This window comes from Rana temporaria, chromosome 10, assembly GCF_905171775.1.
Source record: "Rana temporaria chromosome 10, aRanTem1.1, whole genome shotgun sequence".
Taxonomy (NCBI): domain Eukaryota; kingdom Metazoa; phylum Chordata; class Amphibia; order Anura; family Ranidae; genus Rana; species Rana temporaria.
In genome coordinates this window covers 5,207,268-5,231,995 of record NC_053498.1, presented here as the reverse complement: position 1 = coordinate 5,231,995, position 24,728 = coordinate 5,207,268, and the positions used below count along the sequence as shown (strand labels likewise).

Genomic DNA, 24,728 nt, shown 5'->3' with positions numbered 1-24,728 from the left:
GTTTATAAACATTGATCAGACGGGAGATAGAGAGATACAAAGTAACATTGTTTATAAACATTGATCAGACAGGAGATAGAGAGATACAAAGTAACATTGTTTATAAACATTGATCAGACAGGAGATAGAGAGATACAAAGTAACATTGTTTATAAACATTGATCAGACGGGAGAGAGATACAAAGTAACATTGTATATAAACATTGATCAGACGGGAGAGAGAGAGATACAAAGTAACATTGTTTATAAACATTGGGCCGGATTCAAAGAGATTTGCGCATTTATTACAGAGGCGCAGGGCAACGATTTTGCCCTGCGCCCCCGCAATTTTTTTGTGCTGCCCTCGATTCACGGAGCATAAGCTCCGTAAATTGCGCGGGCGCGCCGGCAAAATGCCCGGCGCAAGAGCGCGCAATTTAAATGATCCCGTAGGGGGCGGGAATCATTTAAATTAGGCGCGTTCCCGCGCCGAGCGTAGAGCGCATGCTCCGTCGGGAAAGTTTCCCGACGTGCATTGCGGCAAATGACGTTGCGAAATTAGAATTTTACGTAGTTTGCGTAAGTGAATCGTGAATGGCGCTGGACGCCATTCACGATTCACTTACGCAAACTACGTAAAATTCTAATTTCGCGACGCGGGAACGACGGGTATACATAACATATACGTACCTTACACGAAAACCGCCGTACGCAAACGACGTAAACTGCGTACGCAGGGCTCGCGAAACGTTGTGAATCGGCGTTAGTATGCAATTTGCATACTATACGCTGAGCACAACGGGAACGCCACCTAGCGGCCATCGCAAGAATGCAGCCTAAGATATGCGGGCATAAGAGCCTTATGCCGCGCAGATCTTAGGCTGCAGTCGGTGTAACGAGGTTCCTGAATCAGGAGCACTCGTTACGCCGGGGCAAGTAAGCAATTGCGCTGTGTAATCTATGGTTACACAGGCGCAATTGCTTCTTGAATCCAGGCCATTGATCAGACTGGAAAACAAATGTTTGCTGTAACTGCTTTCACACTGTGAGCTGGAATTCGGCTTCAATCTGCTAGTGTATCTAAATCTGCTAGTCCAGCCTAACACCTCCCCCCTCCCCCACCTGCTGCTGTCTGCTGTGCCTCATGTGCTCCTTCATCCAGAGTTGGGGCACTCTTATACAGGAGGTGTGTTACTGGGCAGGTGAAATAAGAGGGGGAGGGGGGGGGGGAGAGTCCAGAAAAAAAGAAAACAAAAGCAGCCGCCCCATCTAAAGTTGCGATCTATGACATTGAGATTTTTTTCGGAAGGTATTTCTATGGACTTACCTTGTTCTGTCGTTTCGGTTTCGGGTTGGGAATAAAAGCACTGAAGCCCGGCGCAGCCAGAAAACGGGTATTTTCGGGGCGAAGGTCGGTGAGGACGACTTCCTCTTGGGGTTTTTTTTCTTTTTCTCTTTTCAGTTTCTGATTTTTCTGTATCCAGGACGGTAACGCTTGTTTTTTTTTTTTTTTGTTATTCTTTTAACGTCGTCAGAAGAAGTCGCGGCATTTCGTTGCGAGCCGAGCGATATTATCACGAAAAAAAAAAAAAAAAAAAACAGCGTCTGCCAGTTTCCTCCATCCGCCCCAAACAGGAACTTTACTCGCCGCCGAGTCGCTTGCTCTCACATCGCTACATTGTTTCTTTTCCATCTTTCTCTCGCTACTGTTAGATGGCAACTGTGAAAAAAATGATGAACGACCGACTGATAGGCCAATGCCGAGGGGCACAGTTAGAGTGGGGCAGTGGGGGGGGGGTTAGTTCTTACCCAACTGCAGTCCCGAAATCAAATAAATATATATATCCCTCGCAATGATGTCATCAATACCCTTCTGTTCACAGATGTCACCATAGATGTAGGGCTGATTCACACGCGCTTTGACCTTGACGCGCACCAAAGCGCAGCCACTGTGCCCGTCAAACGCAGTCACTGTGCCCGTCAAACGCAGCCACTGTGCCCATCAAAGGCAGCCACTGTGCCCCATCAAAGGCAGCCACTGTGCCTCATCAAACGCGGCCAGTGTGCCCATCAAAGGCAGACAATGTGCCCCATCAAAGGCAGCCACTGTGCCCCATCAAAGGCAGCCACTGTGCCCCATTAAAGGCAGACACTGTGCCCCATCAAAGTCAGCCACTGTGCCCCATCAATTGCAGCCACTGTGCCTCATAAAACACAGCCACTGTGCCCCATCAAACTCAGCCACTGTGCCCCATCAATAGCAGCCACTGTGCCCCATCAATTGCAGCCACTGTGCCCCATCAAAGGCAGCCACTGTGCCACATCAAAAGCAGCCACTGTGCCCATCAATTGCAGCCACTGTTCCCATCAATTGCAGCCACTGTTCCCATCAATTGAAGCCACTGTGCCTCATCAAATGCAGCCACTGTGCCATCAATTGCAGCCACTGTGCCATCAATTGCAGCCACTGTGCCTCATCAAAGGCAGCCACTGTGCCCCATCAAAGGCAGCCACTGTGCCCCATCAAAGGCAGCCACTGTGCCCATCAAATGCAGCCACTGTGCCCCATCAAAGGCAGCCACTGTGCCTCATCAAACGCAGCCACTGTGCCCATTAAATGCAGCCACTGTGCCCCATCAAAGGCAGCCACTGTGCCCCATCAAACGCAGCCACTGTGCCTCATCAAACGCAGCCACTGTGCCCATCAAATGCAGCCACTGTGCCCATCAATTGCAGCCACTGTGCCCCATCAAGGGCAGCCACTGTGCCCCATCAAATGCAGCCGCTGTGCCCCATCAAATGCAGCCGCTGTGTCCATCAAACGCAGCCACTGTGCTCATCAAATGCTGCCACCGTGCCCCATCAAATACTGCCAGTGTGCCCCATCAAATACTGCCAGTGTGCCCCATCAAATGCAGCCAGTGTGCCCATCAAATGCAGCCACTGTGCCCCATCAAATGCAGGCAGTGTGCCCCATCAAATGCAGCCAGTGTGCTCCATCAAAGGCAGCCACTGTGCCCCATCAAAAGCAGCCACTGTGCCCAGGGGTGGACTGACAACTCATAGGGCCCTCGGGCAATAGTTGTTTATAGGCTTACAGATGGCCACCACGCCAGGAGGCGGGGCAGATAAAATCTCAGGATTTTCACATCAAAAGCATGTCGGTTTCGGACTTATCAGGGACAGATGAAAAAAAACACAGATTTTTACATACTGTCCCTGGTTTTATTGAGCCTGGCAACCCTGATGGGGCCCCCTAGTGGCATGGGGCCCTCGGGCAGTGCCCGAGAGTCCCAATGGTCAGTCCGCCCCTGACTGTGCCCCATCAAAAGCAGCCACTGTGCCCATCCAATGCAGCCACTGTGCCCATAAATTGCTGCCACTGTGCCGGATGGCAACCCCCTATGTATATATATATCACACCCATTCCTCCAGCCTGAATGACAGACTTGCTGCACCAGCTGGAGACTTGAGTGGGTGACCAGGATCCGGGCAGTGTGTTCACCTGTTCGATGGGCTGTGCCCAGCTAACCACACCGAGCATAAAACTGAACTTTCTCACTATCAGTCATCATAAAATAAATACAACGCCTGTGAGTGAGAGTCTTATCTTATCTTATCTTATCTTATTTACTCCTCAGTAAGCTTAAAAGTCCCAACATCTCACCATGTTTGAGGTTCACTTTTAACCAATTGCTGTCTCGGGCAGCATCCCAGAACCTGAGCCGAGTACTATGCCCAAACTTCTGCCCAGATCTGGCTAGAGGTCAACAGGGCCGGTGCTACCACTAGGCAAACTAGGGAGTCGCCTAGGGGCGCCCCGCCACCGGGGTTTCTACTCTCTTCTCTCTGCAGCAAGCAACTAAGTCTCAGCATCAGCAGGCAGCCGCCGCTCCGTTCTCACATAGTGTCAGAGGCGCAGCGCCAGCGGAGGACTGTGTCTGTGTCCCGACTCCCGAATAAATGGAAGCAAGCAAACATTCATTGATGGGCACTGGTGAGGTTGCATTTGATGGGTGCTGGTGAGGCTGCATTTGATGGGCGCCGGTGAGGCTGCCTTTGATGGGCGCCGGTGAGGCTGCATTTGATGGGCGCTGGTGAGGCTGCATTTGATGGGTGCTGGTGAGGCTGCATTTGATGGGTGCTGGTGAGGCTGCATTTGATGGGCGCTGGTGAGGCTGCATTTGATGGTCACTGGTGAGGCTGCATTTGATGGGTGCTGGTGAGGCTGCATTTGATGGGCGCTGGTAAGGCTGCATTTGATGGTCACTGGTCAAGCTGCATTTGATGAGCGCTGGTGAGGCTGCATTTGATGGTCACTGGTGAGGCTGCCTTTGATGGGCGCCGGTGAGGCTGCATTTAATGGGCACTGGTGAGGCTGCATTTGATGGGCGCTGGTGAGGCTGCATTTGATGGGCGCTGGTGAGGCTGCATTTGATGGTCACTGGTGAGGCTGCATTTGATGGGCGCCGGTGAGGCTGCATTTGATGGGCGCCGGTGAGGCTGCCTTTGATGGACACTGATGGGCGCCGGTGAGGCTGCCTTTGATGGGCGCCGGTGAGGCTGCCTTTGATGGTCACTGGTGAGGCTGCCTTTGATGGGCACTTCATTAGAAAGGTGGGGTATATATGGGCAGGGCAAATGGGGTGGAGTCAAGGGGGCAGCAAGGTTTTGTCTAGGGTGTCAAACATCCTTGCACCAACCCTGCCTGCCAAAACCAGGTACCTGCTTCCCCCCCTCCCCCCAACAAAAAGTGACAAATGTGGCAGTGGAGGGGGGGGGGAGAGGATCCAAACAAGCAGAGCTTCCCCTTTTGGATGAAGTTCTGCTTTAAGGACTGTGCCCAGTCTATTCATGATGGGCATTTCGTATTAATTTTTTTTTTAGAATTATCTGTAATATTGGCGCGCGTCTCGCTCCTTAATCTTTGTGCCATTTTCTGTTTTTTTTTCTCCCATACGCGTTTCGTCCTCCTATCGGGCTCCTTCAGTAGTTCATGCTGCACTTCGGTCGGCAAGTGGGTAAAATGCCATTTTCTCAGGTGCAGGGCGGGAGTAACTCGGAATTTTATCGCAGCGGATGAAATAAAATCGCGATCCGCCTCCACCGATGTTTCTACATAATAAAAAATGTCATAACGCTGTTTAGGGTCAACATAGTAATTTTTTTTTATAGTAAACGGCCGTCATTCCTGCCTAGGTGTGCTGGCACAGGTGTTTACCCCGCTCTATACATAGATTGTGATTGGGCGGATTGTGATTGGGCGGATTGTGATTGGGCGGATTGTGATTGGGTGGATTGTGATTGGGCGGATTGTGATTGGGCGTGGTGTTTATCCATTGTGTACATACAATAAAAGGAGCTTCACACCGGACAAGCTTGTAAACACGCCGTTATCCTATCCTGTCCTCGCACCGCGCCTGCATGCCCAATGCAATATCTCCTTACATGGCTCTTTCCCCGCTGACATCAATTAGGATTTTGTGACATCACTGTGCTGTGGGAGGGGCCCAGAAGGCTCCACCCACTACAGGCTGCCTGCAGAAAACTACAGGAGAGGGCGGAGATAAGACCAGTCGCCCTGCACAAGGAGCGAGAGTAGAGCTGTGGGAGGGACCCATCAATCTCCACCCACTACAGATAACTACAGAACGGGGAGGAGACAAGACCAGTTGCCCCTCACATGGAGACAGAGCAGAGCTATGGGAGGGGCCAGCAGGCTCCACCCACTACAGACAACTACAAAAGGGGCGGAGACCAAACCAGTTACCCTGCACAAGGTGAGAGAGCAGAGCTGTGGGAGGGACCCAGCAGTCCCCACCCACTACAAAAAAAGACCAGTTGCCCTGAACAAGGAGAGAGAGCAGAGCTGTGGGAGGGACCCACAGGCTCCACCCACTACAGACAACTACAGGAGGGGGTGGAGACAAGACCAGTCGCCCTGCACAGGGAGAGAGAGCAGAGCTGTGGGAGGAGCTCAGAATGCTCCTCCCACTACAGACAACTGCAGGAGGGGGCGGCGACACGACCTGTCCCCCTGCACAAGGAGAGAGAGAGCAGAGTTGTGGGAGGGGCCCCGCAGGCTCCACCCACCACATAAAACTACAGGAGAGGGTGGAGACAAGACCAGTCGCCCTGAGCAAGGAGAGAGAGCAGAGTTGTGGGAGGGGCCCAGCAGGCTCCACCCACTACAGACAACTACAAAAGGGGCGGAGACCAAACCAGTTACGCTGCACAAGGTGAGAGAGCAGAGCTGTGGGAGGGACCCAGAATGCTCCTCCTACTACAGGCAACTACAGAAGGGGTGGCGACCAGACCAGTTACCCTGCACAAGGTGAGAGCAGAGCTGTGGGAGGGACCCAGAATGCTCCTCCCACTACAGGCAACTACAGAAGGGGCGGAAAACAAACCAGTTACCCTGCAAAAGGTGAGAGAGCAGAGCTGTGGGAGGGACCCAACAATCTCCACCCACTACAGACAACTACAGAACGGGGCGGAGACAAGACCAGTTAGGGCTAGATTCAGGTAGGGCGGCGTATTAGTGAGTCGGCATAGCATATCGCATATACGCTACGCCGCCGTAAGTCAGAGAGGCAAGTGCTGTATTCACAAAGCACTTGCCTCCTAAGTTACGGCGGCGTAGCGTAAATGGACCGGCCTAAGCGCGCCTAATTCAAATGTGGAACAGGGGGGCGTGTTTTATGTAAATGTTTCGTGACCTGACGTGATTGACGTTTTTTTTACGAACGGCGCATGCGCCGTCCGTGTACATATCCCAGTGTGCATTGCTCCAAAGTACGCTGCAAGGACGTATTGGTTTCGACGTTAACGTAAATTACGTCCAGCCCTATTCGCGAACGACTTACGCAAACGACGTAAAATTTTCAAAACTCGGCGCGGGAACGACGGCCATACTTAACATTGGCTAGGCCAGCTATTTGTTGGAATAACTTTACACCGGAAAACGTCTTACGTAAACGGCGTATCTTTACTGCGACGGGCGCACATACGTTCGTGAATCGGCGTAACTGGTCATTTGCATATTCAACGCCGAACTCGACGGAAGCGCCACCTAGCGGCCAGCGTAAATATGCACCCTAAGATACGACGGCGTAGGAGCCTAATTTAAGCGTATCTGGTTTCCAGAATACGCTTAAATTTACGACGGCGTAGATTCAGAGTTACGACGGCGTAGATTCAGAGTTACGACGGCGTAACTGTTTCTGAATCTGGCCCTTAGTAACAATCACATTCCGCAACGAAAGACGTTTTTTTACTTTGTGATAAAAGGAATTGCCGCCATCTAGTGGTCAGTTTGCAGAAAACATTTTCTAGTGCACAGCTGCTGATGTAGAGCGTTTCTGTGGGTGGCTCTGTGATACATTGGGGCGCAGACTGTGCCTGAAACATGTCAGGGCCAACATTAGGGGGGTACAGGCGGTACACCTGTAAGGGGCTCGGAGGTCCACAGGGGCACGGATGGCAAACCCCCTTTTTTTTTTTTTTTTTTTTTTTACCAAAAATATGTAGAAGAATACGTATCGGCCTAAACTGAGGAAAGAAAATGTTTTTTTTTTTGTATCTTTTTTTGGGGATATTTATTATAGCAAAAAGTAAAAAAATATTACTTTTATTTCAAAATTGTGGCTCTATTTTTGTTTATAGCGCAAAAAATAAAAACCGCAGAGGTGATCAAATACCACCAAAAGAAAACTCCATTTGTGGGGGAAAAACGACGTTGATTTTGTTTGGGAGCCACGTCGCACGACCGCGCAAATGTCAGTTAAAGGGACCCAGTGCCGAATCGCAAAGAGGGTCCTGGTCCTTAACCTGCATAATGGTCCGGGACTGAAGTGGTTAAAGACTGTGTCAAAATGTGTGTAATAAAAAAAAAACGGAGTTAAAAAAAAGCGCCAGTGGTCAGTGCTTAGTATTTTCATGTAACGCGCTCTTTTTTTGGTTTCACTTTTTTTAAACTCAGCTGCGATGTAATCACACAGGTGTATCAGGAGATCAGGTAGCCCCTCCCCCTCCTACTCAGATCTCAGGTGTATCAGGAGATCAGGCAGCCCCTCCCCCTCCTACTCAGATCTCAGGTGTATCAGGAGATCAGGCAGCCCCTCCCCCTCCTACTCAGATCTCAGGTGTATCAGGAGATCAGGCAGCCCCTCCCCCTCCTACTCAGATCTCAGGTGTATCAGGAGATCAGGCAGCCCCTCCCCCTCCTACTCAGATCTCAGGTGTATCAGGGGATCAGGCAGCCCCTCCCCCTCCTACTCAGATCTCAGGTGTATCAGGAGATCAGGCAGCCCCTCCCCCTCCTACTCAGATCTCAGGTGTATCAGGAGATCAGGCAGCCCCTCCCCCTCCCACTCAGATCTCAGGTGTATCAGGAGATCAGGCAGCCCCTCCCCCTCCTACTCAGATCTCAGGTGTATCAGGAGATCAGGCAGCCCCTCCCCCTCCTACTCAGATCTCAGGTGTATCAGGAGATCAGGCAGCCCCTCCCCCTCCTACTCAGATCTCAGGTGTATCAGGGGATCAGGCAGCCCCTCCCCCTCCTACTCAGATCTCAGGTGTATCAGGAGATCGGGTAGCCCCTCCCCCTCTTACTCAGATCTCAGGTGTATCAAGAGATCAGGTAGCCCCTCCCCCTCTTACTCAGATCTCAGGTGTATCAAGAGATCAGGTAGCCCCTCCCCCTCCTACTCAGATCTCAGGTGTATCAGGAGATCAGGCAGCCCCTCCCTCTCCTACTCAGATCTCAGGTGTATCAGGAGATCAGGCAGCCCCTCCCTCTCCTACTCAGATCTCAGGTGTATCAGGAGATCACAGGTAGCCCCTCCCCCTCCTACTCAGATCTCAGGTGTATCAAGAGATCAGGTAGCCCCTCCCCCTCCTACTCAGATCTCAGGTGTTCTCAGAGGGAAAACTTCTCCTCTCATCTCCTTTATAAACAGGGTGCCGGGAGAGAAGATTTTCTCTGAGAACTGAAATGAGGTAAATTATCCATGTTTCATAAACGTACACCCTAGTTTACAATGCAAAGTGTGCCACGGCGCCACGGTGATTGGCGTGAACGGTGGGTGTTCCTAAAGGAAATGATTTTGTGTGAACAGGGCCGCGAATTGAGACGCAGGGGGGGTGCCGCCGCTAATTGAGAAAATTGAGAGGGGGGGTACCGTGAATTGAGCAGCGGGGGGGGGGGGGTTTGCCTCCAAAAAAATAGATAAAAAAATAAATATTAAAAAAAGGGGGTTGCCATCCGGGCCCCTTACAGATGTACTGCCTGTATCCCCCTGATGGCGGACCTGTGTGTTAAACCTAGGGCTAGATTCAGAGAGAATTTACGCCGGCGTGAATTCAAATCTGCGCCGGCGTATCTTCTTTCTGTATTCAGAAAGCAATATACGCCCGAAATTAGGCTAAGATCTTTCGTATTTCGTAGAATATGCAAATTACCTAGATACGCCGATTCACAAACGTACATGCGCCCGGCGGAATTTTTAACGTCGTAAGGCTTTTTCCGGCGTAACGTTGCTCCTGCTTCTATGAGGCGTACGCAATGTTAAGTATGGACGTCGTCCCCGTGTCGAATTTTGAATATTTTACGTAGTTTGCGTACGTTGTCCGTGAATGGGGCTGGACGTAATTTACGTTCACGTCGAAACCAATACGTCCTTTGGTGCAATGCACACTGGGATATGTACACGGACAGCGCATGCACCGTTCGTAAAAAAAACGTCAATCACGTTGGGTCACCACCCATTTACATAAAAAACGCCCCCCCCCCCTCATCCTCATTTGAATTAGGCGCGCTTACGCCGGCCCCATTTGTGAATACAGCACTTGCCTCACTTACTTACGGCGGCGTATCGTAAATACGATACGCTACGCCGCCGTAACAATGCGACAATCTACCTGAATCTAGCCCGGAATCTTCCGGCGTCGGCAGTACTCGGCATTCGGTCACATGACATCTTTACAGCCGGCGTCCCCCAGCCAGATGATCTCAGGTCTGAATGGGGCGCAGTTAGCTAAATATATATAGTACTCGGTACGTATGTGTATATAGTACTCAGTATGTATGTGTATATAGTACTCGGTACGTATGTGTATATAGTACTCAGTACGTATGTGTATATAGTACTCGGCGCGTATGTGTATATAGTACTCGGCACGTATGTGTATATAGTACTCGGCACGTATGTGTATATAGTACTCGGCACGTATGTGTATATAGTACTCGGTACGTATGTGTATATAGTACTCGGCACGTATGTGTATATAGTACTCGGCACGTATGTGTATATAGTACTCGGTACGTATGTGTATATAGTACTCAGTATGTATGTGTATATAGTACTCAGTATGTATGTGTATATAGTACTCAGTATGTATGTGTATATAGTACTCAGTACGTATGTGTATATAGTACTCGGTACGTATGTGTATATAGTACTCGGCACGTATGTGTATATAGTACTCGGCACGTATGTGTATATAGTACTCAGTATGTATGTGTATATAGTACTCAGTATGTATGTGTATATAGTACTCAGTATGTATGTGTATATAGTACTCAGTATGTATGTGTATATAGTACTCAGTACGTATGTGTATATAGTACTCGGTACGTATGTGTATATAGTACTCGGCACGTATGTGTATATAGTACTCGGCACGTATGTGTATATAGTACTCGGTACGTATGTGTATATAGTACTCGGTACGTATGTGTATATAGTACTCGGCACGTATGTGTATATAGTACTCGGCACGTATGTGTATATAGTACTCGGCACGTATGTGTATATAGTACTCGGCACGTATGTGTATATAGTACTCGGTACGTATGTGTATATAGTACTCGGTACGTATGTGTATATAGTACTCGGCACGTATGTGTATATAGTACTCGGTACGTATGTGTATATAGTACTCGGCACGTATGTGTATATAGTACTCGGCACGTATGTGTATATAGTACTCGGTACGTATGTGTATATAGTACTCGGTACGTATGTGTATATAGTACTCAGTACGTATGTGTATATAGTACTCGGTACGTATGTGTATATAGTACTCGGTACGTATGTGTATATAGTACTCGGCACGTATGTGTATATAGTACTCAGTATGTATGTGTATATAGTACTCAGTATGTATGTGTATATAGTACTCAGTATGTATGTGTATATAGTACTCAGTATGTATGTGTATATAGTACTCAGTACGTATGTGTATATAGTACTCGGTACGTATGTGTATATAGTACTCGGTACGTATGTGTATATAGTACTCGGCACGTATGTGTATATAGTACTCGGCACGTATGTGTATATAGTACTCGGTACGTATGTGTATATAGTACTCAGTACGTATGTGTATATAGTACTCGGTACGTATGTGTATATAGTACTCGGTACGTATGTGTATATAGTACTCGGTACGTATGTGTATATAGTACTCGGTACGTATGTGTATATAGTACTCGGCACGTATGTGTATATAGTACTCGGCACGTATGTGTATATAGTACTCGGCACGTATGTGTATATAGTACTCGGCACGTATGTGTATATAGTACTCGGCACGTATGTGTATATAGTACTCGGTACGTATGTGTATATAGTACTCGGTACGTATGTGTATATAGTACTCGGTACGTATGTGTATATAGTACTCGGCACGTATGTGTATATAGTACTCGGCACGTATGTGTATATAGTACTCGGCACGTATGTGTATATAGTACTCGGCACGTATGTGTATATAGTACTCGGTACGTATGTGTATATAGTACTCGGTACGTATGTGTATATAGTACTCGGTACGTATGTGTATATAGTACTCGGTACGTATGTGTATATAGTACTCGGCACGTATGTGTATATAGTACTCAGTACGTATGTGTATATAGGGCTAGATTCAGGTAGATTTGCGCATTGTTACGGCGCCGTAGCGTATCGTATTTACGCTACGCCGCCGTAAATAAGTAAGGCAAGTGCTGATTCACAAAGCACTTGCCTCCTAAGTTACGGCGGCGTAGCGTAAATGGGGCCGGCGCAAGCGCACCTAATTCAAATGAGGATGAGGGGGGGCGTATTTTATGTAAATGGGTGGTGACCCGACGTGATTGACGTTTTTTTTAAAACGGCGCATGCGCCGTCCGTGTACATATCCCAGTTGCATTGCTCCAAAGTACGCCGCAAGGACGTATTGGTTTCGACGTGAATGTAAATTACGTCCAGCCCCATTCACGGACGACTTACGCAAACGACATAAAATTTTCAAATTTTTACGCTGGAACGACGGCCATACTTAACATTGGCTACGCCACCTAGGGGGCAGCTTTATCTTTACGCGGTGTATCTCTTACGGAAACGGCGTATCTTTACTGCGACGGGCAAGTGTACGTTCGTGAATCGGCGTATCTAGGCATTTGCATATTCTACGCCGAACTCAACTGAAGTGCCACCTAGTGGCCAGCGTAAATATTGCACCCTAAGATACGACGGCGTAGGAGACTTGCGCCGCTCGTATCTTAGCCTAATTTAAGCATATCTGGTTTCCAGAATACGCTTAAATTTACGACGGCGCAGATTCAGAGTTACGTCGGCGTATCTACTGATACGCCGGCGTAACTCTCTCTGAATCTAGCCCATAATATCCAGTGTGTGTCACTGCAGGTCCCACTCTGATCATTATCTGAAGGGTATTTTTCTCTTGGGGCCAGCAGAATAACTGTGTTGGCGAATTCGCTTTGCTAACACAGAACTGCCTCTCGGGTGCTCGGGTTTGTTACCTGTCACCTGATTGGCTGAAACGTCAGCCGCTGTGATTGGACGCCTGATAGAGAGGACGGAAGAAGTCACGGAGGACGTGCAGGACACCGCCGTGACCCACCGCGAGACAGGTAAGTGCCGGGGCGATGCACACTGGCAGCATTTGATGGGGCACAGTAGCGTCAATTGACGGGCACGCTGGCAGCAATTGATGGATACAGTAGCTGCGTTTGATGGGCACTGTGTCAGCAATTGATGGGCACACTGGCAGCAAATGATGGGTACAGTAGCAGAGTTTGATGGGCCACAGCGACAATTTATGGGCACACTGGCAGCAATTTATGGGCACACTGGCAGCAATTTATGGGCACATTGGCAGCAATTAATGGGCATAGTGGACACACTTGATGGCACACTGGCAGCAATTGATGGGTACAGTAGCTGCGTTGGGGGCACACTGGTGGCAATATATGGGTACAGTGGCGGCAATATATGGGTACAGTGGCAGCAATTAATGGACACACTGGCAGTAATTGATGGGTACAGTAGCTGCATTTGATGGGGCACAGTGGCTGCAATTGATGGGCATAGTGGCAGCATTTGATGGGCATAGTGGCAGCATTTGATGGGCACACTGGCAGCATTTGGGCACACTGGCAGCAATTGGTGGGTACAGTAGCTGCATTTGGGGCACATTGGTGGCAATCAATTAATGGGCACATTAGCTGCGTTTGATGGGGCACAGTAGCGGCAATTTATGGGCACACTGACAGCAGTTGATAGATACAGTAGCTGCGTTTGATGGGCACAATGGCAGCAAATGATGGGTACAGTAGCAGAGTTTGATGGGGCACAGCGACAATTTATGGGCACACTGGCAGCAATTAATGGGCATAGTGGACACACTTGATGGGTACACTGGCAGCAATTGATGGGTACAGTAGCTGCGTTGGGGGCACACTGGCGGCAATATATGGGTACAGTGGCAGCAATTAATGGACACACTGGCAGCAATTGATGGGTACAGTAGCTGCATTTGATAGGCACAGTAGCTGCATTTAAAGGGGCACAGTAGCTGCAATTGATGGGCACACTGGCAGCATTTGGGCACACTGGCAGCAATTGATGGGTACAGTAGCTGCATTTGGGGCACAGTGGTGGCAATCAATTAATGGGCACAGTAGCTGCGTTTGATGGGGCACAGTAGGGGCAATTGATGGGCACACTGGCAGCAGTTGATGGGGCACAGTAGCTGCATTTGATGGGGCACAGTAGCTGCAATTGATGGGCATAGTGGCAGCATTTGATGGGCACACTGGCAGCATTTGGGCACACTGGCAGCAATTGGTGGGTACAGTAGCTGCATTTGGGGCACAGTGGTGGCAATCAATTAATGGGCACAGTAGCTGCGTTTGATGGGGCACAGAAGTGGCAATTGATGGGCACACTGGCAGCAGTTGATGGGCACAGTGGCTGCATTTGATGTTTTGAGCCCCCACTGCCCCCTGCTCTGCATTTCCTTTTTATTTGTGCTCTCTGGAGGTTTTATTATGTTTTTATACTTCTATGTTGTAAAACAAGTAAAACAACAACAACAATAACCTTCTTTATAAAAGTGTGACTCGCACCCTGAGGTGTGATCCAGAGACTGATTCAGGGCGAGTTTATTCCCTCGGGGCGGAAGCTTTGAACGTTCGCTAAGCCACCCCATGCCGGGACATGTCACCTTGGATGTGTCAGAGATCGGGTGACGCCGGAGGGCGATGGACTGAATGGAGGTTTGTATGATTTATAGATAATTCCGGTGACTCCGCCCACACACACAGATTAATGTTCTATTATTAGAGAACAAAGGACTCCGTTGTCTTCTGGCTCTGAGATGAAGAGATCGGGGACAAGCGACACCAAGATCGGCTCTATGATCGGCAATAATCAGGTGATTGTGTAACCCCTTCAATACCGGGGGGCACTTTCACCCCCCCCCCCCCTTCCTGCCCAGGCCAATGTTCAGCGCTCTCACACTTTGAATGACAATTACGCGGTCATGCTACACTGTACCCATATGACATTCTTATCTTTTTCTCCACACGAATGGAGCTTTCTTTTGGTGGTATTTAACCACTTGCCGACCAGCCGCCGCATTTTCACTTTGCGGCAGCATGGCGGCTCGGCTGGGTGAAACGACGTTATGTTACGTCGCTTCGCCCCTGTGGCCACTAGGGGCGCGTGTGCACGCCCCCGCTGGACTCTGTGCATGCCGGTCAAGTTTGAGCGAATTTTCAGTGGAGGAACTTGCCTGGCCTGCACAGAGTCCTGGCCGCAACCCAACAGAACATCTGAATTAGGGCGGAGACTGCGAGCCAGGCCTTCTCGGTCCAACATCAGTGCCTGACCTCACAAATGCTCCTTCTGGAAGAACGGTCCAACCTTCCCATAGACACCCTCCTAAACCTTGTGGACGGCCTTCCCAGAAGAGATGAAGCTGTTATAGCTGCAAAGGGGGGGGGGGGGGGCAACTCCATATTAATGAATAAAATCCTACTCATCTCCCTAGAGTAGTACAATGTAACTATGGTGGCACTGTATTGCTCCGGTCACTGTATGTAAAAGAAAAATAGTAATAAAAAAAATGAATAAAAAAATATATAAAAATTTCTTGAAAAAAGTAGTAAAAAAATTGGAAAAAAAATTAATTATATATATATATATATAATTGTTGTCTTTTATTTATATATATATATATATATATATATATATATATATATATATATATATATATATATATATATATATATAAAAATCCAATTTTTTTACTACTTTTTTCAAGAAATTTTTATATTTTTTTTTATTCATTTTTTTTATTACAATTTCTCTTATATGACAATTATATATTTTAATTGTTGTTTTATATATACTGTGTGTGTATATATATATATATATATATATATTTTTATATATATATATAAATAACAATTATATATTTTTTATATATATATATATATATAATTTATTTTATTCATTTTTTTTATATGTTTTTTATTACAATTTTATTTTACATACTGTGACCAGAGCAATACAGTGTAACCATAGTTACTATATATCAAAAAATAATATAAAAATATATTTGTTATATATATATATATATATATATATAACACGGTATTGCTCTAGTCACAGTATGTAAAAGAAAAATTGTAATAAAAAACATGTAAAAAAAAATGAATAAAATAGATATATATTCCCAATTTGTTTATTAATTTTTTTAAAGAAAATTTATATATATATATTTTTTTTATTCATTTTTTTTAATTACAATTTTTCTTTTGCATACTGTGACCAGAGCAATACAGTGTTACCATAGTTACCATATAGAATTATTTATATATATATATATATATATATATATATATATATATATATATATATATATATATATATATATATATATATATATATATATAATGTGTGTGTGTAAATGAGAAATTTGGCCACTAGATGGAGCTAAGTGTCATAGGAATGTCCTATGGTACTTGGCGCCACCTATGACCCATGCAAGGGCATTCAGGAGATTTTTCTCCACTTCCTGTCCTGTGAGAAGGAAATCTCCCCAATGTAAGGAGGAGTATAGTATAGGGATGTGAGAAGAAGGCGTGTCCATGGTGCAGTCGTTTTTGCAGTGAGCTGCTGTTTATCGACTTTCTCTCTTGTTTCTATTTTTTTTTTCCTCAAAAAAATGACAAAAGTTTTTTTTTCAGTTTCTGTCCGTAAATGTTTGCAAATAAGTAATTTTTTTCTCCATCACTGATGGGCGCTGATTAGGCGGCACTGGGCACAGAGGCAGCAATGGTGTGCACAGATAGGCGGCACTGGTGGGCACAGATAGGCGGCATGGATAAGCGGCACTGATGGGTGGCACTGGGCAGAGATATGCAGCACTGGTGGGCACAGATAGGCAGCATGGATAGGTGGCACTGGGCACAGATAGGTGGCAATGGTGGGCACAGATAGGCGGCACTGGTGGGCACAGATAGGCGGCACTGATAGGTGGCACTGGGCACAGATAGGCAGCACTGGTGGGCACAGATAGGCGGCATGGATAGGCGGCACTGGGTGTCACTGGGCACAGATAGGTGACACTGGTGGGCACAGATAGGCGGCATGGATAGGCGGCACTGATGGGTGGCAATGGTGGGCACTAGTCACAGATGGGCAGCAATGGTGGGCACAGATAGGTGGCACTGGTGGGCACAGATAGGCGCAGGGCCGATCCGCCCTATAGGCTCACTATGCAAGCCGCTTGGGGCTCCGCAAAGCTGAGAAGGGCCCCCCAAATTACTAGAGGCCCCGCCTGGTGAGAAGTCATTTTCGGCCCCTCACCCCGCTTCTTAACTCGCTGGCTGCATGGGAGAAGAGGTAAGAAGTCCGCACCCCCCGCTTCTCACTGTAAGATGTCATTTCCGACAGCAGCAGCTCAACTTTAATCTTTAATGTGACATGTCATTATTCTTAGGGCCCCAGGGAGGTCAGGATCGGCACTGGATAGACGGCATGGATAGGTGGCACTGGGTGGCACTTGGCACAGATAGGTGGCACTGGTGGGCACAGATAGGCGGCATAGATAGGCGGCACTGATGGGTGGCAATGGTGAGCACTAGTCACAGATGGGCAGCAATGGTGGGCACAGATAGGTGGCACTGGTGGGCACAGATAGGTGGCATGGATAGGCGGCACTGATGGACATTGATGGGTGGTAGTGATGAGCATTGATGGTCAGAAGTGATGGGCATTGATGGGCAGCACTAATAGCCAGCACTGACTGGCATCACTTGTGGGCACTGATTGCTGACACTTTTGGGCAATTGTGGGCACTGGTTGACACTAATTGCTGGGAGTGGTAGGCTTTTATTACTGATACTGGTGGGCACTTAACTGATGATCAGTGCCCTGATCACACACCCAGCTGCCCCTGTGATCGGCTCTCCTCTCCTCACACTCTGTTGAATGCAGAGGCCGGGCGTGACGTCATAACATCGTACCCAGCCTCCGACGATCATAGAGACTCCGACGACCATCTGGGTCCGCTGGAAATCTCTATGATCAGCATCCGGGGGCCGGCGGATCCGTTCTCCGACTCACCGATCGCATCGGTGACTCGGTAGAAGCGCCGGAGGGCGGGGGAGGGGCGGACATCCCTTTTCGCCGCTCGTAAGAACGATCAAGCGGCGGAACAGCCGCTATGATCATTCTTATGGTGAAGGGAATCACCGGCTGAAAATGCCGATATCTGAATGATGCCTGTAGCTCCACCCATCTTTCAGATATCCCCCCCACAAATTCCAGGGCGTCCGTCTCTGGGCGCCAAGTGGTTAAAATAAAATAAAAAATCCTTTAGTATCACTTTATAATTCTACGCCTTGAACATAATAAATCTTCCCAAAATCCCAACCCCCATCGGGCACCATTCACCCGCGTGTGACTCCAGAACTGTGCGACTTCGTGTGCACAGTGTCAGTCTGTGTCTGGCGGGGCAGAGTGTTGGCGCGCTGCCCACTCTCCACTCACACAAATCCTGCAGCTGGAGATGAACATGAGATCATAGTACTGCTCCGGTGCCCGTCTGTTGGACGCTTCCCCCCCGTCTGCTGTCCGCCATTGATCTGCCGTGCTGGTTCCAGGTATCACGGAAGTTCCAGCGCATGCGCGAACTGATGCGCTGAGATGGTTCCAGCTATCGGGAAAGTTCCTTCAAGCACTGCGCAGGTGCAAACTTGCTGACGGAAATCCCCGAACGGCGGCCGGCATCCAGGGCGACGTGGACTTAGAGGAAAGTGGCCAGTCGGCCTCACGTCCTCGCTGCGCTCGGACGGCTCGCTTCGCTCGCTCGGCCTCCTGGCTCTTTTTTTAACATCCTCCAATCCACGGGGATGTTAAAGAATGAGCCTGGATGCCGGGCGAGGTTCGGAGATTTCCGTCGGGAAGTTTGCGCCTGCGCAGTCAGTGAAGGAACTTCCCCCATAGGGGAACATTGAGGACAAGTCACCAGCCTCCAAACTCTCACTCATGTCGGCAAGCCGTGGTTTTTAATTCTGCTTATTGGGTTGTTGTGTCGTTGCCAATATGTAGTAAATGGGCAAATGAGGATTCCCCCCCTCCCCCCTCCTCCTGGGTTTTCCCTTAGAAGCAAGGAGACCTAAAGAGGACGACCTACTTCTGACCTCCATCCAGTGCCTAATTTTTTACAATTTTCCACCTTCAATTTTTTTAACTGGAGTTTGTAAAGTCAGGTGGTGCCCACCAAGCCAGCCACGATCTTCAGTTCTTGGTCTCCCTTTTTGGTGGACACCCAGTTTTTGCTGAGAGGCCTCCTCAGAACTGGAGGTCTCGAAATCCATTTGACCTACTTCTGACCTCCATCTACTTTTTGACACTTTTCACCCGGCTCCTTCGACTTTTTTTTATTGGAGTTCGTAAAGTCAGGTGGTGCCCACCAAGCCAGCCACAATTTCCCGTTCCTGGTCTCCCTATTTGGTGAACACCCAGTTTTTGCTGAGAGAAGCCTCCTCAGAACTAGAAGCCTCGTAATCTGTTTGACCTTCTTCTGACCTCCATCCAGAACCTCCTTTCTACCGCTTCCAGAGATGCTTCAGAATTGTAAAATATATCCACGGTGACTCTGTAGGGAACGCCAACATTTTTACGATCGCTAATTTCATCATCACGTACTCCGAGTGTTGTAAAGTTCTTCTGGAGATATTTCTGGCCGCGGTAGAAGATGCGGTGACGGTTCAGCGCTGTTATGGAGCGATAAGCTGAGCTCTCTACCGTGCTGCCGGTATTACTCAACCAGACGACGCCAGAATATCTCACCCCAGGAAACAGCTGGCCGCTATTTTTTTTTCCTTGTAATATAAACCCTTCCGCCCCTCTGGAACATAAAGAGGAACGCACATCCTCCATGGTTTTATATAAAAAGGGGCTTCCAGGGGGGGGGGGGAGACAAGCTTTCCATCCATTTATAGCAAGGGTGTCCAACTCCATTTCATCACGGGCCGCATTAGCCTTATGGTTGCTCTATAAGGGCTGATTGTATCAGTCTAGATGTCCGAGCACCCTACCCCCCTTACATCAGAAGTCAAGAGCCCCCCCACCACCAATATTAGAAGTCAAGAGCCCCCCACCACCACCACCATCATCAGAAGTCAAGTGTTCCCCACCACCATCATCATCAGAAGTCAAGACCCCCACACCACCACCATCATCAGAAGTCAAGTGTTCCCCACCACCCCCATCACAAGTCAAGAGCCCCCCACCACCACAAACTTTAGAAGTCAAGATCCCACCACCTTTAGAAGTCAAGAGTCCCCCACCACCACCATCTGAAGTCACGAGCCCACCACCACCACCGTCAGAAGTCGAGTCCCCACCACCACCATCATCAGAAGTCAAGAGCCCCCAAACACCACCATCATCTGAAGTCAAGAGCCCACCCCCACCATCATCTGAAGTCACGAGCCCCCCACCACCACTATCAGAAGTCAAGAGCCCCCCACCACCACCATCAGAAGTCAAGGGCCCCCACCACCACCATCAGAAGTGAAGAGTCCTTACAGTCTCCGCTCTAATTCATCCCAAAGGTGTTCTATCGGGTTGAGGTCAGGACTCTGTGCCGGCCAGTCAAGTTCCTCCACCCCAAACTCACTCATCCATGTCTTTATGGACCTTGCTGGACCTTTTTGGAGCCAGGCTTTCTCATCCAACATCAGTGCCTGGCCTCACAAATGCGCATCTGGAAGAATGGTCAAACATCCCCATAGACACCCTCCTAAACCTTGTGGACGGCCTTCCCAGAAGACTTGAAGCTGTTATAGCTGCAAAGGGCGGGGCCAGCTTATTATCGAACCCTACAGACTAAGACTGGGATGTCATTAAAGTTCATGTGCGTGTAAAGGCAGGCGTCCCAATACTTTTGGTGATGTAGTGTAGTCACACAATGTTTTTATTTGGATACAATGGTGCATGCTTGGTGTAGTATATTGTATGAGGAGTTTACATTCCATAGCTGCCGTTGTACTCGAATAGTTACAATAGCAATTATTAGTCATCATCCATTTATTTACAACATTTTGATGATGATGATGATGAGTCGAGCGTTTGTAGTTTATTTAAATTGTTTAACTATTTGCGGCTCAGTCACGGTTATTTACTAAGTCCAAGTGGCAGCTCCCGGCTCAGCAGTGTAAATGAACGTTGTCGGCTTGTGCGCCGCCCCCCTCCCAGTCAATGATATATAGCTGAGACCTGCTTATCGGTTGTGTCCAATCACAGCACAGAGTCCCGTACGTACAAACAACACAGAGCTCTGTACACAGATCAGAAATCTGGTTGTTTCTTCCCCCTGCAAATCACCTATTACACCTCCCCCCCGCGGATGGCACCCGGCACTTACCCGCTTGTGTGGCGGGGCTGTGTGTGGTCTTCTCCTCTCCTGGAGTGCGGGAGGCAGATGATGTCCGCTCCCCCAGCTTCCTCCGCCAAGTGACTCCTCCTCCGCCAAAGCGCTAGGATAGGATAGGAACACTTTGGCCAATCCGGGAAACGGGTTTCACGACCTGCCTCCTTATTGGCGGGGAGGAACTTTAGTGTGATAATAGCAAAAACATAATTTGCTTATCACACAACTGGGTGGGCTCGGAGCGTTACAAACCCTTACCCTAGCTCTAACCCTGGCTCTAACCCTAACCCTAACCCTAGCTCTAACCCTAACCCTAGCTCTAACCCTAACCCTAGCTCTAACCCTAGCTCTAACCCTAACCCTAGCTTTAACCCTAGCTCTAACCCTAGCTCCAACCCTAACCCTAGCTCTAACCCTAGCTCTAGCTCTAACCCTAGCTCTAACCCTAACCCTAGCTCTAACCCTAGCTCTAACCCTAACCCTAGCTCTAACCCTAGCTCTAACCCTAGCTCCAACCCTAACCCTAGCTCTAACCCTAGCTCTAACCCTAGCTCTAACCCTAGCTCTAACCCTAACCCTAGCTCTAACCCTAGCTCCAACCCTAACCCTAGCTCTAACCCTAGCTCTAACCCTAGCTCCAACCCTCTATCCCTAGCTCTAACCCTTGCTCCAACCCTCTACCCCTAACGCTAACCCTAACTCTCTAACCCTAACTTTAAGCCTCTAACTGTAACCTGTTAAACCTTAATTCTAACCCTAACCCTAACTTTAAGCTCCTAACCGTAACCCTAACCTGTTAAACCCTAATCCTAACTCTAATCCTCTGACCCTAACCTCTACTTCTAACCCTACAACCTTAGCTCTAACTCAAACCCTCTAACCCGAAATCCTCTAACCCTAACCCTAACCCTCTATCCGTAATCCTAACCCTAACTCTAACCATCTACCCATAACCCTAGCTCTAACCCTCTAACCCCAACCCTAACTCTAATCCTAACTCTAACCCTAACTCTAACCCTAACCCTAACTCTTACCCTAACTCTTACCCTAACCCTAACTCTTACCCTAACCCTAACTCTTACCCTAACCCTAACTCTAACCCTAACCCTAACTCTTACCCTAACCCTAACTCTTACCCTAACCCTAACTCTTACCCTAACCCTAACTCTTACCCTAACCCTAACTCTTACCCTAACCCTAACTCTTACCCTAACCCTAACTCTTACCCTAACCCTAACTCTTACCCTAACCCTAACTCTTACCCTAACCCTAACTCTTACCCTAACCCTAACTCTTACCCTAACCCTAACTCTTACCCTAACCCTAACTCTAACCCTAACTGGGTGGACTTGGAGCGTTGCAAACCCTAGCCCTAGCTCTAACCCTAGCTCTAACCCTAACCCTAGCCCTAGCTCTAACCCTAGCTCTAACCCTAACCCTAGCTCTAACCCTAGCTCTAACCCTAACTCCAACCCTCTATCCCTAACCCTAGCTCTAACCCTAGCTCCAACCCTCTACCCCTCTCTAACCCTAACTTTAAGCCTCTAACTGTAACCTGTTAAACCTTAATTCTAACCGTAACCCTAACCTGTTAAACCCTAATCCTAACTCTAATCCTCAGACCCTAACCTCTACTTCTAACCCTACAACCCTAGCCCTAACTCAAACCCTCTAACCCGAAATCCTCTAACCCTAACCCTCTATCCATAATCCTAACCATCTACCCATAACCCTAGCTCTAACCCTCTAACCCCAACCCTAACTCTTACCCTAACCCTAACTCTTACCCTAACCCTAACTCTTACCCTAACTCTTACCCTAACCCTAACTCTTACCCTAACCCTAACTGGGTGGGCTCGGAGCGTTGCAAACCCTAACCCTAGCTCTAACCCTAGCTCTAACCCTAGCTCTAACCCTAACCCTAACTCTTACCCTAACTCTTACCCTAACTCTTACCCTAACTCTTACCCTAACCCTTACCCTAACTCTTACCCTAACTCTTACCCTAACCCTTACCCTAACTCTTACCCTAACCCTTACCCTTACCCTAACCCTAACCCTTACCCTAACTCTTACCCTAACCCTAACTCTTACCCTTACCCTAACCCTAACCCTTACCCTAACTCTTACCCTAACCCTGGGTTCACAGAGAGTTACGCCGGCGTATCAGTAGATACGCCGTTGTAACTCTGAATCGACACCGTCGCAAATTTAATCATATTCTGGAAACCAGATACGCTTAAATTAGGCTAAGATACGAGCAGCGTAAGTCTCCAACGCTGTCGTATCTTAGGGTGCATATTTACGCTGGCCGCTAGGTGGCGCTTCCGTTGAGTTCGGCGTAGAATAGGCAAATGACTAGATACGCCGATTCAGAAACGTACGTGCGAACCTCGGATTACAAGGATAATCCGTTCCAGGAGAATGCTTGTAATCCAAAGCACTCGCATATCAAAGCGAGTTTCCCCATAAAAGTCAATGGAAACCGAGATCATTTGTTCCGCATTGACTTCTATGGCATGCAATATTTATTTCCTTTTTTGTTGCTTTCTTCGTAAGGGGATCTTGGGTTTTCTGAAAGGCGCCTATTTTTTATTATTACCACATTATGACCACTAGATGGCACTGATAAGTATTTTCTCCTATCTCTGATCCTAAACTCCATCTAGTGGCCATAAAGCGGTATTGTCAGTTGATGGCGATCGAGCATTCTATTCTGTAGGTGAAAGTAGGTCAGGCTAAAGAGACCTTCATTAATTATTTTTTGTGATTGGTGGAAGAGGGCTGTTAGAGGCGGATCGGACCTGCCGTCTTTTATAATCATCCAATAAGCTCCAGGTGTGGAATGTGGCACATCCGAAAAATGAAGCCAGAAGAGTAATTACGTTGGGAGTCAATCCCGGTCACCCGGGGACGGGATGTCCTGCTCCTCTTCACGTGTAACCGCTCGGGATTCCATTTACTGTGGGGCTCGCTCACACTTGTTTTGGTCTCTGAAGAGCGATCCAGGTTTGGATCGCTCTTCAGAGAACATATGCGACACAACGCCTCCTCACCGCTTGCTTTAACCCTCTCCATGCCAACGCCCCCCCAACCACTCCCACTTTAGCTGCAGAAGTAGCTGCCAAAGGAGTCCATATGCCGGCAAGTAATTATACCTCTTGTGGCCGGGACAAGGGATGGGCAAGAGGGGGTGGCTGACCTGGGCACTGTAGTCTCATGTGAGGTGGAGAGGGGGGGGCACTATGAGGAGATTATTGCCCCCAATCTGCATGCAGGACGCCGGACGCATGGATTTCAATAGGGTTTTTTTCATTTTTAGAAGCACATGATTATAGTCTGAGGCTCTAGTTGGCTTAAAAAAAGGGTGATCTCGGGGCGCAGGGCACTGCGCCCCCCCAAGCCCACCCAGTTGTGTGACATTAATTTAATATTCGCTATTGTCTTCTTGATTCTCTTCCCGGGGCCAATCAGGAAGCAGGTCCAAGAGGAGCGATTGTCCAAGAGGA

General features: G+C 48.3%; 1 non-coding gene across 1 annotated transcript; it reads left to right on the top strand.

The window, feature by feature from the left end:
* Positions 1-18,255: 18,255 nt before the first annotated feature.
* LOC120916670 lies at positions 18,256-18,448 on the top strand. The gene has a single exon (XR_005744080.1). It is a non-coding gene; the product is annotated as a small nucleolar RNA SNORA23 (small nucleolar RNA).
* Positions 18,449-24,728: the final 6,280 nt, after the last annotated feature.